The 15,175-nt window shown below is 38.2% G+C and overlaps 1 protein-coding gene across 1 annotated transcript in view; it reads right to left on the bottom strand.

Annotated features, from left to right (window-relative positions):
• The window catches only part of LOC110174250 (mannosyl-oligosaccharide 1,2-alpha-mannosidase IA), a 363,419-nt gene that overhangs the window by 103,016 nt on the left and 245,228 nt on the right, over positions 1 to 15,175 (bottom strand). The window lies entirely within an intron of this gene.

Genomic DNA, 15,175 nt, shown 5'->3' with positions numbered 1-15,175 from the left:
TCGAACAAACTTCCTTTCCTCTAACAAATACGGCTGATCTAAAAGATCAAGAAAGTTCACCTACTTAATTTAAAATGTATGCAATTCTGACTGCAAAAATAACAAGTCTAATCCGTCTCCCATGGCGACTCCAGGGCCTAATGATGCTGTTCATGACATTAAACAGACATTTTATAAAGTTCATATATGCAAGGGATGGAGTTGGCTTTCTTGATAGGCACCCTCTTGTGTTATGACCCAAAATTAAACCCTGATTTTGAGACAGAAGTGGGTCACCAAAATTAGAGGGAAAACAAGACGGATGCACACCAAAACAACTGCCTTCTCTCAACTAAAAATATGACATTTCAGATTTCATAGTTTGAGAACTCATCGCGAAAAAGAGAGAGCAAAAAAAAGTTGAAAGCTGCACGATGTAACTTTTTGTTTCTATGGACATGTCATTGCTCTGCTTGGAATGTTCCACAGTATCACATTAAACAGCTTACATTTATTCATTTACAGGTGGTTTTATTGCTTAAAAAAAGGCACTCTGACTCTGAGCGATTTGATCTCCATGACAATAGAAAGACTTAATACCATACTGTGAAACATTCCAGACAATGCAATACCATCTGCATGAAGTAAAGCATTTAAAAAGTTGCACAATGCATCTTTAAATCATTCAAAATAAACTATCACATCCCCAACATAATTAACAGAGAACGGCTAGATTATATTAGCATGAAATGATGAATTACTAATATTGAGTCTGCTTTTAAATATATGCTTCTGAATTATTAGCGTTTTGACCCTAATCTGTGTGCTAGATGAGTTTTTCCCCGAGTAAATTGAGGCCCTGTGCGCGCTACCAATCTTAAGACTATTAATATTTACCTTGCAAAGAAGACTGACTTGAAAGCGCCTCCCAAAATCATTTCCTTTTTCATCATTTCGAAGGCTTCATTCCACTTGTGTATATTTTTCTTCACTTCATGTGGTTTGCCTTCCACCACTGCCTGACCCAGTCTCATATTTACCCCCGCCTCAGTGCATCCTTCATGGGCAGAAAGAGCCTGTCACACTTGGAACTGGACCAATTATCCGAGGAATCTCAAGTCCATTTCCAGTAAAAAACACATTTTCAAAAGCATATTCCAGTATTTACCATGGAATTGGCATGGTAATGGCTTTCATGACTGCAAAATAGGTGGTTTTGCAAATAGAGCAGTTGAGACAGAGTGCAATGTTAATGGCTGTTGGAGGGGAGAGGTTATAAAAGCTAGTTTGATTATTAGAACTGAAATCTGATGGTACATGTGTAGTGATTTTTGAGTGGGAGTGTAGGACTAGGCCTAAGGCTGTGCAATTATTTTGATTTTGGTCGCGATTCCAATTTAAAAGATCTCCAAAATCAAGTTGTAACAATAAGAAAGTTTATTTTGGGATATTTTTCTATATAAAGAGATTGTAGAACAGCTGGATATATAGTTTATTTTGGATACATTTATGTTTTTCTATGCCTTATTGCATGTTCAAAGTATATTTTATTCATTTTTTTTGTTTTATACATCACAGAACTGCTCTAAGGTATATATTTGTATTATATTTATATTTATTTTTAATTTGAAAGTTTTGCATAAATGATCAATAACAAAGTGTTTTTTGAGAGAAAAATGCTAAATAAATGCCTCATGTAACAAAATAATAATAATAATAATAATAATAATAATAATAATAATAATTTTGAATAATCGTGATTTCAGTATTGACCAAAATAATTGTGATAATGATATTTTTCCATAATCAAGCAGCCCTAACTTAGCCAGGCTGGCACCACCTAGTGTCTCCGCTCAATTTCATTTCTCTCCAGCAACTAGGTCAGGAATCGGAATACACTAGACGGTTTGCAAAAACCCCGGAAGTGCAAGTTCGGGCACCAGCCAATCAGCGAAGAGCCATACATTCTCTGTTGGCAATAATTCCTGAGATCGAGGATTTAAACCTGGAACAAAGAATGTTTGGTGAATTTTATCAAGGGGAAAGACATTATTGTCCTTCTTCCTACGGGATTTGGGAAAAGCTTAATATACCAGTTCGCCCCGTTAGTGACCATCATGACCAAATAGCAGGGACTGGTTAAATAAAAAAAGTACCCGCCTTCCGTCGAGCAAACGAATTCTAAAACTGAGAGGTCAGACGGTTTCTACCAAGTGAAACCGGATGATGAATCAGGCTAGTCCTAACTGCCTGTCACAATAACACATTTTGAAGTGAGATATATTTTTGAAGTATAGACGATATTAGTAATCTCCTGAAGGTGCATTGTGTAACCTTTCTGGAGGAGGGTCCGTCACCTGCTTGCTTGGCATTGCATGTCATTGCTTTGCCTGGAATGTTCCAAAGTATCACATTAAGCAGATCTAAAATACATAGAAAAACAGGCATTCTAACTGTGAGTAAGGTTGCCTTTCCACAGATCTGTCCTGTAACTTGTTCTGGTTTGGTCTCCATCAAGACAGAAAGGTTTAATATCATACATACTGTGAAACATTCCAGACAGAAAAATAACATCACATGCAGAAAAGCACTTGATGGACCCTCCACTGGAAAGATTACACAGTGCACCTTTAAGTACAATATTTCATTACTTTTACTTTGTCACATTCCAGAACTGGACAGGCCAATGTTTGACAAGTGATTTGTAAATAGCAGATGGACCACGTGTCCATCATGTCGACTGGAGCTGACAGCTATCCACCAACCTGCAGTGTCCAGCCAGGAGAGCCCTCAAAATACAATTTGTATAGGAAATCATACCTGACAGAGAAGAAATGAGAAATACACAGCATTTATAAAGCCCTAAAGTGGAGATCAGTTTATAAAAGAACTCCCATGTGAACACTTACTCTAGTTTCTCTAAAAAGTTTATTAACTATTTTAAATGGGATAGACAATTTTTAGTCACAATAATTACTAAATCTTTTTTGGAGTCAATATTTCACGTGTTTTGTAAAAGTGGGGAGATTTGGGCTATTTTTGTTGTAATGAAAATATGATTTCAGCTGTAGAGGGTTGAATAAGGGCCTGTTTACAATAAAACGCTTGTGGGTAAAACCAACAAAATATTTTATTGGAAGTGCCTTTCGTTTAGACAGTGGCTGTGTTTTTGGGGCTTAAAAACGCAAAAATCTGAAACCACCCTCCAGAGTGGAAAAGTTGAATACACTCTGCCGTCACGTTTCTGTCCACACTGCCCAAGATGCAAAACTCTGGTCAGATTTGCTCACGTTGTGTACACGTTCATTTCACATACATCACGACCTATTGTCACCACCGAGCTGCCTGGCATGCATACCCAATCGAATTCCACACACGTTTTCATCGTATGCACGCAGATTTCCTCCTGAAAAACGTTTGTCTAAACACGGAATAAAAAGTGAAGACGCGACGCCACTTTTGTGTCTTCTGTTCAGACCATCATCATATAAATGTAACCTAAATTCTATGGCTAATTATTGGTTCATTCTGCTGTTTATTTGTTGCAGCTCTTGGCGTTTAATGACACTATTTAAATATAAAGTACTTTTAGTTTTAATATTACCATTTATTGCAGTATATAAATTTGTTTTAGTGACAGGTCTAATTTCTCGATAGTAAAAAAGTGTGCCTCGGCTAAGATGGGGTCAAATTGTTTTTCTACCAATTGTCCTTGTTTCCACTACAAAAAAATCTAATTAGAATTTTGTATTAACCTCTGTAAAATGTAATAAGATTTCCTTTATTAGCTCTTCACTGAGGAAATTAAACTCAAATCAACAAGGATTAGACAATTTATTTGATAAGATGAAACAGTACTGGAGTGCTGGTGAAGCCTGACCAGGCAGCCCAGAGCTTTTAGCCATGTTATAATGACATTACCTCCTCAAAAACATACCTGGAGTTGTGTTTTGTTTCATTCATACATGTTTGAGAAATCCTGCATGGTTAGTCTGTCAACATCTGTAAAGCTCCAAATGCTCAGTTTTGCCTTGTGATGTCATAACGTGGTAGCTTCCAAGTTAATATCTGCATTTTTCATTTTGTTCATTAGAGATTGGCAATTCAAGGGCTGAAATTATCCAAATGTGTCCAGTGATTCTAATTTAAAAACACACTGGAGAATTTCTTGTATTACCACATGACTCAGGGTTTGTGTTGTGTGTGAATGAAACAAAACAACTCCAGGTGTATTTTTGATGATGAAACAGCAGTATAACATAGGCTACGTTCAGACTGCAGGACTTAATCCTCAATTCATGTTTTTTGGGAAATCCAATTTTTTTGTGAGGTTGTTCACATTTCCAATTAAATGCGCCTTGTGATGTCATAACGCGGTAAATTTCAAGTTAATATCTGTATTTTTCATTTTGTTCATTAGAGATTGGCAATTCAAGGGCTGAAATTATCCAAATGAGTCTAGTGATTCTAATTTAAAAACACACTGGAGCATTTCCTGTATTACCACATGACTCATCCTAAATATGCAGGATTTGTGATGTGTGAATGAAACAAAACATAACTCCAGGTGTAGTTTTGGCAACGAAACAGCAGTATAACAGGCTACGTTCAGACTGCAGGGCTTAATCTTCAATTCGTATTTTTTGGGAAATCCAATTTTTTTGTGAGGTCGTTCACATTTCCAATTAAATGCAACTCGTATGTGATCTCTAGTGTGAACTTTAAACGCCCCAAAAGTGTCCCGCATGTGCACTGGAGGACACGACGACGTCACACACAGGGAACGTGCTCAGTGTTTACGGAAGTCGCCTAAACATGGAAGCGAGCAAAGTTGCTGTTGTACCGGAGCCAGAACATGTACAGCTTATTTGTTTTAAGGAAGAGATATTGAGAAGGAGGACAAGGTTTTTGACCATGGCGTTTTGTGGGGCAGTGGCAGCAATGTCTGTAAAAAGGAACTTGTGTGTCCGGAGTCGCAGCCAAGAGCGGTGGGATTGACGTGTGCTTCACTGCTTCACTCACACGGAGTTCAGACACAATTTTGGTATGACAAGAAGAATATTTGTGTACATTTGTGACGTGTACGTGGGATGTGACCTGGCCGTTCAGACTGAAGTCGCATGTCAAAAGATCGGATATGTATCGGTTTTAGGAGCACATATCCAAGTGGACTGGGTTGCATTTGAAAAAATCATATGTATCGTTCAGACTATCATTAAAAGATCAGATACAGGTCGCATAGGGGCGAAAAAATCAGATTTGGGTCACTTCAGGCTGCAGTCTGAACGTAGCCATAGATCAGAAACCGGCGTAATAGGGGCTCTTTAAAAACCCATTTGAATAAGACAACGTCATATCCACAGAGCCAACCTTTACTCCCTGACTCATAATGGCTGCCCTGTGCCACTCGCCTCTGCACACACTTCACCTCTCCTGATCTCCAGTTGGACGAATGTTTATGAACACAGTGTCTTTAGTGCCGCTGGCTGCTCCCGGCCTCTGCGGCATTTAGCACACAGAGCTGATTGAAGTTGTCACAGCCCCCTCGTATTTCACTATTTTCTTATTATGGAAAGAGGTAGGGCTACAACCAAAGACTGTATAAAGAAGTGGACTAAGGGAGTATGAGCGCTTTGCCACCTATAGCTCTCAGCTCCAGTCAAATAAAGCCCACAAGATTAGCAGTTATAGGAAAGAATTTGGAGGGTTTTAGAGATAGGGATTGATTTACGGACAAAATAGCAAAATAAAAACACCAGGATCATGCAGAGCGGGTTAATACGAACATTTAAGACCAAACTGACAAGGCTCGCTGAAGCAGTTACAGAGAAAGAGTCGATGGCTACAAGAATAAAACATCATGTACTTTTATGGTATTTTATCCAATGCTACGAACTCCTGAACTAAGATGAATGTACACTCATCTGTACAGTGGCCTTGCATAAGTATGTGGTAGAACGCTGAAGGGCCTGTGCCACGTCAACTCTGAAGCACAATGGTCTTGACCCTGAGATGCTATATTCTGCCAAAAGAAAAAAGGACTGGACATTATAGAAAGGCACAAACAGGCACTAGATGTAAAAAGTATGAACTCTTCATCCACAAATGTTAAGCTTGTAAGTAGTTAAAATTACTAATATGTTATTAAATGGACATAATTTCCTAGTTAGCCAGAGTGCTGGAGACGTGTGGAGACACTTTAAAAAAAAAAAATTCCATCCAGTCCTTGTATTTGCAGAGGTCACTGGTGCTAGGCTAGTGCATGTCAATGGCCATAGTTAGCCTGACACTAAACACCCACTCCACAAAAGACCCGAAGCAAATCTATTATTACACCAGACTGTCGATGTGAATGTCTGTGTTGATAGAATAATGTTTGAAACAAAAGTAGCCTTGCATCACATGAATCGTCGTATGGTGAGGGACTATTTTCTCAGCAGCAACAGAATTTTACTTTGCTGGTAAGATAGGTGCTAGGTGATATCAGTCCGCCACTGCCAAGCTTTCTATCAGGAAGTACAACAACCTTATGCTTCTCAGACAAAAATCCTTCAAATGCAAAGGTTGGTTTTATTATTCTATTGACACAGATATTTACATCGAAAGTCCGGTGTAATAATAGTTTTGCGGAGTGGGTAATTATGGCCATTGACATGCACTAGCCTAGCACCAGCGACCTCTGCAAATACAAGAACTGTATGGAATATTTTAAAAAAGTGTCTCCACACATCTTCAACACTCTGGCTACCTAGGAAAATGAATAAATTAATAAATGAGGTCCTATGTACAAAATTCCAGACTGTCCCTTTAATGAAATCAGAACTGACATGAACTGTCAATCAACATATCTGTAGACGGTTTAGCTCTGATCTCTACAGTGATTTCTGATTAAGACACATGTTTTTCAAATTCTTAGAGCAATAAAAACATCCATAAGTATGAAAGTGGTGCACAAATTGACAACCTTGCCCCAGGGCAGCTGTGACTCACCACCACAGAGTGTGACATGACTGAATACTGCACTGTAGAGCACTTTGGGTGTCATGAAAGGTGCCAGAGGCGGCTGCTTAGGGCCCCCAAACCCAGAGGGGCCCCCAACCAATTGCCCTCTGTACAACTAATGGCCGAGGCCTCAGGACAATTAGATTTTCTCTCAATATGGCATTAAATGAGATTATATTACTAATAATAATCATATGCAATGGATGTAAACAAAAATATAATTGTACTAGGAAAAAATAAAACTATTTTCAGTTCTGGTTATCTAGTAGGCAACCAAACTAACAAGACATGTTTGCAATCCACCCTAATTCAAATAGAGATGTGCATGTGTCAAGAACAGTGGTGAATAAACAGACCATAAATATGTATATATATATATATATATATATATATATATGTATGTATGTGTATGTATATATATGTATATATATATATATATATATATATATATATATATATATATATATATATATATATATATATATATATATACATATATATATATGAAGGTGCATTATAGTGAGGACCCTATACTCAAGTTTGCCGAGGGCCCCCAAATTACTAACTCCGCCACTGAAAGGTGCTTTATAAATCCAGTTTATTTTAGTATATTTTCTGGCAAAACCCTTGACATAATAAACTTGTTGTTGTATTTTTTTAAATAGATTATGCAATTGCATAATCTATTTTTTTCACTCAAGTTCGGCCCTTGCAGATTCCACAGAGTCTCCAGAGCTGAACCTGTGAATGATAGAGCAGTGAAGTGTGGAGAGCAGAGTCTGAACAAGATGTTTACCTGGGGACCTCTCCCATCAAGACTAAAGCCTGATCATCCAGAGCCAAAACACACACACACCCACACCTACACAGACACATGCATACACACACGCTCACACGCTCACACACACACCCACGCGGTCAAAACAACAGGAGATTATTAATGACCGGGTTGAGCTCCAGTCCCGCTCCTGGCACTTTTCACCTAACTGCTTCCCACAAGGCGCCATCATCACTCCCCACTCTCGGCCAATCATTTACAACCGCACCAGCTGCCCACGTCGCCCGCTCCGACGCTGGATACACAATCTCATAATGGTCTCGCACGTGGACTCCTGGGTGATTTGAGGCAGCAACAGACCCTCAATCTGTAGTTTTATCATTGGACCAGAGAGGTGCACTTGACAGAAACGGGCTGTAATGGGGGGCTGGAGAGGGGTTGAAGCAGGTGGCTGTAAATCTGGCTCTTAGGGACTCTTCCGGTGAACTACAAGGATGAGCCGGGTGATGGATAACGGCGAAGTCTGAAGGATATTGATGTATAAGTTTGGGAGGAGATGGAGACGCTGCGCTTTATTGTTAGGTAATCTTTTAAGGATGTGCTCTTCATTTTCATTTTTCAGTTTTTCAATTTTCTATTTGAATGCCATAATATGAAAACCAGCACAGCGAAATGAGTCAAATCTCTGTCGTATTATCAGACAGCATTGTGGAATAATGGCCTTGACTATTCGCGCTGCTTTATTGTTAAAAAAACATTATGGTGTGAAGAAAACAGGAAGGAAATTGGAGAGAAGAACTAATTTTGTTTAAAGAAAATATATATGGTGCTTACTATAGTATAAGTAAACCATCATTTTGGCCATTGTAAATTGGAATATTAATCTAAAAAGTCGTAATAATAGAAATGGATTCACTGACTTCCTGCTCAAAACTGCAGAATTGATAAGCACCGCCTCTTTATCCTCATTAATTCACATGTTACGGGGCATTTTAATACTACATGTATGACCAGGACTCAAGTGAAAAAGCCCAGCCTCTCTGTTCCTGGTCTTCACACTCTCCTCTTGTTCCCCCCTTATTAGCTTATTCCTCTGGCCAGCAGATGGCACCAAAAATACAGGTAAGCCGTGGCAGTGTTTGCTGCACTCATTTAACTAGGCCCAGGTGAAAAGGCAGGCAAACCAATCCCAGGAATGCAAAGGAAAACAGAGACGCTACCGGTGAGGAACTCTACCTGCAAAATTAGTTTTTAAGTACAGTTAGTTAAATAGTGTTAAGACCCTAAGAACACAATGGTGTCAAAATAATCTGTTTTAATTCATAAGTAAAGTGAATATTGTGTTTAATTTAAGTAGCACAATGAGAAGCCTTATTTAGATTGTAAATGCAATTGGCTGATTTATTTTATGAAATGCCCAAATTTAAGTTAACAGTAAATTAATGGGTAAATTCAGAAAATAATGGTTTAGTTTAAGTTCTGAATTGTTCTAATTGGCAATTGATTGTTTAAATATATTCCAATTTATTGTAGTTGCTATAAAATATATCAAGCTAAAGGAGGACTAATTTAAAGTTTATATTACTGATGTATTAATTCATAAAGAGCTGATGTAAAATTACATATTATTTTAGTTTCATATATCTAGTCATTTAAAATTGTATTAAAAATAAGTTATATTTAAGATTAAAATATTAATTGGTAAAATGTTACATTGTTTAAAATTGTGGCCTAACTGACAAAATCTGTAAAAGGTGTATTAATAAATATTATAATTTAAATATATTATTTAAAATGCAAATTGATTAAAATACAAATACAAAAAACTTACATGTAAAATTCAAATGTAATTTCATTATTCCACATATGTGTTTACTTTAAAGGTTTTCGATCCACTGCTGCTGAAGAAGCTGAAAACATTCAATAAAAGTCTTGAAGTTGAGTTGAGTCTTATTGTCTGTTCTTTTCCAAGTTTTTCAAGTTGGACCTGCATTCCTCAGTCAAAGACTTGACAGCTCAGTAATTTTGAATGATCACACCCAAATTTCTTTTCAGGAAGCGACTCGAGGGTTAGTGGAGGTAGGAGGAGAGAGGGGGGAGAGAGTGGAAGTGGAAGAGTGGGTGGATGAGAAGTTTACTTTTTCCAAAAACAAGATGAAAATCTGAGTGTTAGTCTATGGTTGTTGTCAACCTTATTTTTTTCATAATAAAAAAAAAATCTGATTAAAAAACATGCACAACTACAGAGATATTGGCAGGGTAGGGGGTAGGTGAAAACAAGACATTTCTGAAAACTAAATCTTTAAATGTGGGAAAATACAGGGCATGTGCACACAGAGCAGCGGAGGAGAGCATCAAATCCTGCCAAATCAGAGTCCACAGAACTCAGTCTACACTCGCACACTCTGCTCTTTATTTGAACTGCTCACCCAATTCCCCAAATTCAACTGAAGCTGGAGTGTAATGACTGAAATGAACATGCGTTTAATTTGCGTCAAAGAATATATCGCTGTAAAAAGGTTTGACTTTGTGTTAACGCAATAATAATTTGATAAAACTGACAACCGTACAGTCTTTACATTGCTGCAATAGACAGAATATCTCTACTTGCATACCAGACTGAAGAGGTGACAGCTTATATAATCACATAACCAATCATGGACAGATCTTTCAAGGATGTACTCTTCATTTTCAGTTTTTCAGTTTTCTATTTGAATGCCGTAATATGAAAACTAGCACAGTGAAGTGAGTCAAACCTCTGTGGCATTATCAGACAACATTGTGGAATAATGGCCTTGACTGTTGCCGCTGCAGCTGTAATGTATTCATATTTCACTCACCTGCAAAGGGATATTTTATGCAGCTCTCATTCCCAACTTGTCCGGCTCGCAAATCAATGCCCATTACAGCTCGTGCACACATACTCACCAGCCCGTATACACCCACACACACTCACATGCGCACGCACACACACCAAATCCATCCAGCTTGTGTCCATGTGCCAGGATCTCAGCGTTTAAAAGAGTATACAGTGTGTGTGCCTCCGGAGCTGCTGCAGGCACAGGCTCATTATAGTGACCTCCTGTGACATCGCTATACACTCCTGGGAGAGCTGACCTTAAATCTGTCAACTGCACTTCCTAATGTTATTTGTTTAACTATTTTGCATTATTATGGTTTAACAGGGTAGGATTTCTTTCTCAAGTAACATAAAACGAACATGCAAGTCAGGTGGTTTTAAATAAAAGTAAATCCTTAACTAGGAAAACACACAAAAATCATACTAAATTAACAAACACAATTTACGCAGTACACAATATTAAATGTGATCAATGAAGGTTTCTCTACTGAGGACTGATACAATTCAATCTTTATTAAGAACTATGAGTATCTGGTTCATAATTAAGAAAATAAAATAATAATACACAATAAAAATAATACACAATAAAAGATTACTGTGAATTTAGGTAACCTTCAGAATAGGGCCCAACTGATATATCAATTATGGGCACTTGGAGACATATCGGTTATCGGCCTAAATCTTGCCGATGTGGGCTGATTCATGTGGACATGTTATATCTACTTATTAAGCTTAGACTCTCTATATTATGTATATTTAATCCAATTTACACACAGATAAATGTCCTAGTATGTGGCTCTGCATCAATATTTATCTGTGGAGTAATCTGTCTGTGTCTCTAAGGCCGGACTGCTCCTGAATGCATCCCCAGAGTCACGTAACTCACATGAACTTGTTTACACCCGTGTGCAGGCATAGATCCATCTGCGCAACACTGAGGCGTTGGCTTTAAATGCTCTTGTGTCTGAGCCACGATACTGACTGTAAATAAAAGTGAACTTCAGCGCAGTTTAGGCCAACAACAAAACTACTGGTTGTTTTTATCAAAGTGAGAATGCGAAGAAGAGAGGACTGTCCCCTATAGAGGACACACGCACTTGCTGTCAACATGTTGGATTATATTCTTTTTATGAATGATTGTTTTGAGTCAGGATTAAAGAGACACTTATTTGTAAAGACTTGTGATCTTAGAGGAGCCTGCATGAGCGGTGAGTGTTGCAGATGTGTTGGTTTTGGAGCTACTTGGTTCTTTCTCATTGGTTAGCTCTGAGCTACTGTAGCTCCCACACATAAACAGCCTGTTTTCTCTGACATTGGCCTAGTGTAAAGTGACTGTAGTTGCTGCACACACTTTACTGAACTTGCACTGATATGTAAATGAGCTGTGAAAGATCGGCATTTACATTATTAATTTACATATAATTAATTACCGCGGTGCGCACATATTTACCTTTAAAGGCTAATAGTGATTAGTTTACTTACTTTCTTTAATGTCATGCAAAAATGCTATGAGGCCAACCTACTGTCTTTAAATATGCCTGTAAAGAGGCAGAATAACAATAAATGTAACCTAAACAAACCCTATTTAAAATCCAGTAGAGCCAGACCGTAATTGTATAATCAACTGAAGATTTACAGTGAATTTTTGCATCACTAAATATATCAACTTTTATATCTGCTATCGGCACCTCCAACTCCCATTTTGTTGGTATCATATCGGCCGCAAAAAAATCCATATCGGTCGGGCCCTACTCCAGATGTCATGCTAATCACACATTGCTAAACTGATACTGCATTGTTATTCTTTCCTCATCTGTAGTCGCCATATTCAAAAGCTTACTTTTCTTTTTTCTTTATTATTTTTTGTAGTGCAAAGAAAAAAATCCCAAAGTGAGCAAAAAGTGCAATTATAAGAGGTCCGACCTGTATTGTCTTCACAGCGGTGCAGATTCACAGCTTCGCACCTGGCAGCTGTCCATCCTAACCACAAGCTTTTACACCATAACACAGAGATGCTTCACTGGAGAGACTGAGGCCCTTTCAAGGACATCGCCACAGAGACTGTTCTCACGACGACGCGTTCTTTTATCACATTTAAAAGACATTACCTTCTGCTGCCTCTCCATCTCTGACACATTATAACATCGTTTTGTGATGGGCTGGTATCATATCATAAAGCAGTGAGAGAATTTTGTCCAAAAGCTCGTACATTACAAGGTGCACCTTGTAACTTTTTAGTAGTGGGTTCGTCACCTTCATGTTTCTACGGAAATGTCATTGTTCTGCCTGGAATGTTCCACAGTATGACATTAAACAAATCAACCTTACATTTTGTTCAATAACAGATGGTTTTATTGCTCAAAACACCTCGAAAAGCAAGCATTCTGAACAGGGTTGTCACTCTTCAGATCTAACCTGTAAGTTGGCCTGGTTTGACCTCCATGATAATTGAAAAGTTTAATGCCACAATGTGAAACATTCCAGACAAAACAATAATATCTCCATGAAGAAAAGCTGACTGTATATTATGCTAAATTGACTTGACTTTAAGCCGTTTTATAATATTGTTGCCTCATCAGAAACATACCTGGAGTAGCGCTTTGTTCCGTTCACATTAGTTGGTCTTCATTTCCAAAGCTCAAAATGCTCTGTTCCACCTTGTCATGTCATGAAGTGGTAGTTTTCAAGTTAACAGCTCCTTTTACCTTTAGTTCAAAAGAGACTGTCAATTCCAGGGCTGAAATTATCAAAATTATTCTAGTGAAGGTGTGTGGAGTTTAAAAACATAGTGGAGCACATGTCATCAGAAGGTGGAACTATAGACTGTACATATAAATGGACATAGCTGTTACGACCCAGCTCGTTTGGGGTGAGGGAAGTAACAAAAATAAAACCTAGATGTAAAATGGAATAAATTAAATAATGTTTAATTAACAGGAATGTAAAGGTAAATTAACAAAAGACTAAAAATATACAGAAAGCAACCTAAACTAAGAAACAGAACAACAGAATAAACAGAGTTTTGTGCCACAAAAGGGGTCACGCAGGCTTACAAAAAAAGGAGTGGTAAAACTTAGGGACACACACTAAACTAAAACACAAGTTCCCCAAATTAAACCACATAAACCCACAAACAGAATCGAGTGACCAAATCAAAAAAGACACAAAACAGAACTAAACTAAACTACACACACACGAAACCAAAATGGCAGACTGGCCACCAAGGCCAGCAGCCCCGAACAGGTGCTGGCAATCTCCTTAAATAGGGGGCGGTGGCTGCAGGTGAGGTGGGCGTCGACCTGCCCCACCAATCACAAACGAGGGCTCCCACAGCAGGAATCCAGGTGTGTCAGCAAACTTATTTAGAACACACAGAACAAATGACAATCCAAGGCCTGGGGCCGTAACAATAGCTAACCCACTAGCTGCCACGTTCCAAATAGGAAGTGTTCATGGGCACACTTAGCTCCATCGACTCTGGCTCTAATTGACTTTACATTGAAAATTGTCGTTCCTCTCTCTGTATCTACTGCAGTGAGCCTCGAAATTTTGGTCTTAAAATGTTTGTACTAACCTACTCTACATGATCCTGAATTTTTCATTTAACTATTTTGTCCCTAAATCAAGATATGAACATAAATAACGGACCAATCAGATGCCTTCATTCCCTGAGGTCGCTCTTCTAGCGTTAGCAACAGGTTTGATTGACAGCTAGTGCGTTTCGTTACTAAGTAAGTCCCCTTCCCACTGTCCTGCCCATTGGGGGTTACCCTGTTTGGCAGGTTTGAATTGGATCCATTTATCCAAAAACAGCACGACTTTTCCGAGCTTTTAACAAGTGGATTGAGGCATTTAATAAACTATCAATGAACCCCTGCCATTTGGTTTGTGGATTTAACTGTGTTGACTGATTGTTCGTCAAGGAGTGCAGCTAACAATTTTAACTTGTTAGACCATTTTTTTTCAGGTTGTTGTTGTTTATTTGTTCTATTAGTCTTAAAATATAGCGATATAGGTTTGTTTACAGTTCGTCACGGTTTGCTCGGCATTTAATTGTACTAATAGACCTTTGATGGCCCCCGATGTAAAGTTTTTCCACTAAGTAAAATAAATAAAATAAACTGACAGACATGAACTGTAATATCATATCTCGATGTAACTATCACATCCGTGTTCAGATGATCAGATGGAACAGAGTGTTTCAGAGTTTGAGAGAATAATGTTTGTGAAGTACGTTTGTGAAGAGGAAACAACACTGTAACATAAATCAGAAAATAGGGTAATATGGGCCCTTTAACTTCAGTTTTTCACTCAGATCCTGTTGAGCTGTTTGGCCCCCGTGGCTCGCTCAAACAAAAGCCATTGTCATCTCATTTTGCTAAAACAATGGGGTATTGTTTTGTGTAATCAGCAATCAAAACGACTTGGCTAAATCCAGTCAAGTTTGTTTGGGAAATGTTATGACTTGACATAGAATGAATCTCGACAAATATAATGAATTTCTTTCTATTGGATTACATAACGCAGCGCAGTGGGGTATAAAAAAAAAAGCAGTT

The sequence above is a fragment of the Boleophthalmus pectinirostris genome, unplaced genomic scaffold (assembly GCF_026225935.1).
Source record: "Boleophthalmus pectinirostris isolate CB_2022bp ecotype Guang Dong unplaced genomic scaffold, ASM2622593v1 HiC_scaffold_6, whole genome shotgun sequence".
NCBI classification, from domain to species: Eukaryota; Metazoa; Chordata; class Actinopteri; order Gobiiformes; family Gobiidae; genus Boleophthalmus; species Boleophthalmus pectinirostris.
This window is presented reverse-complemented; position numbering and strand designations above follow the sequence as displayed.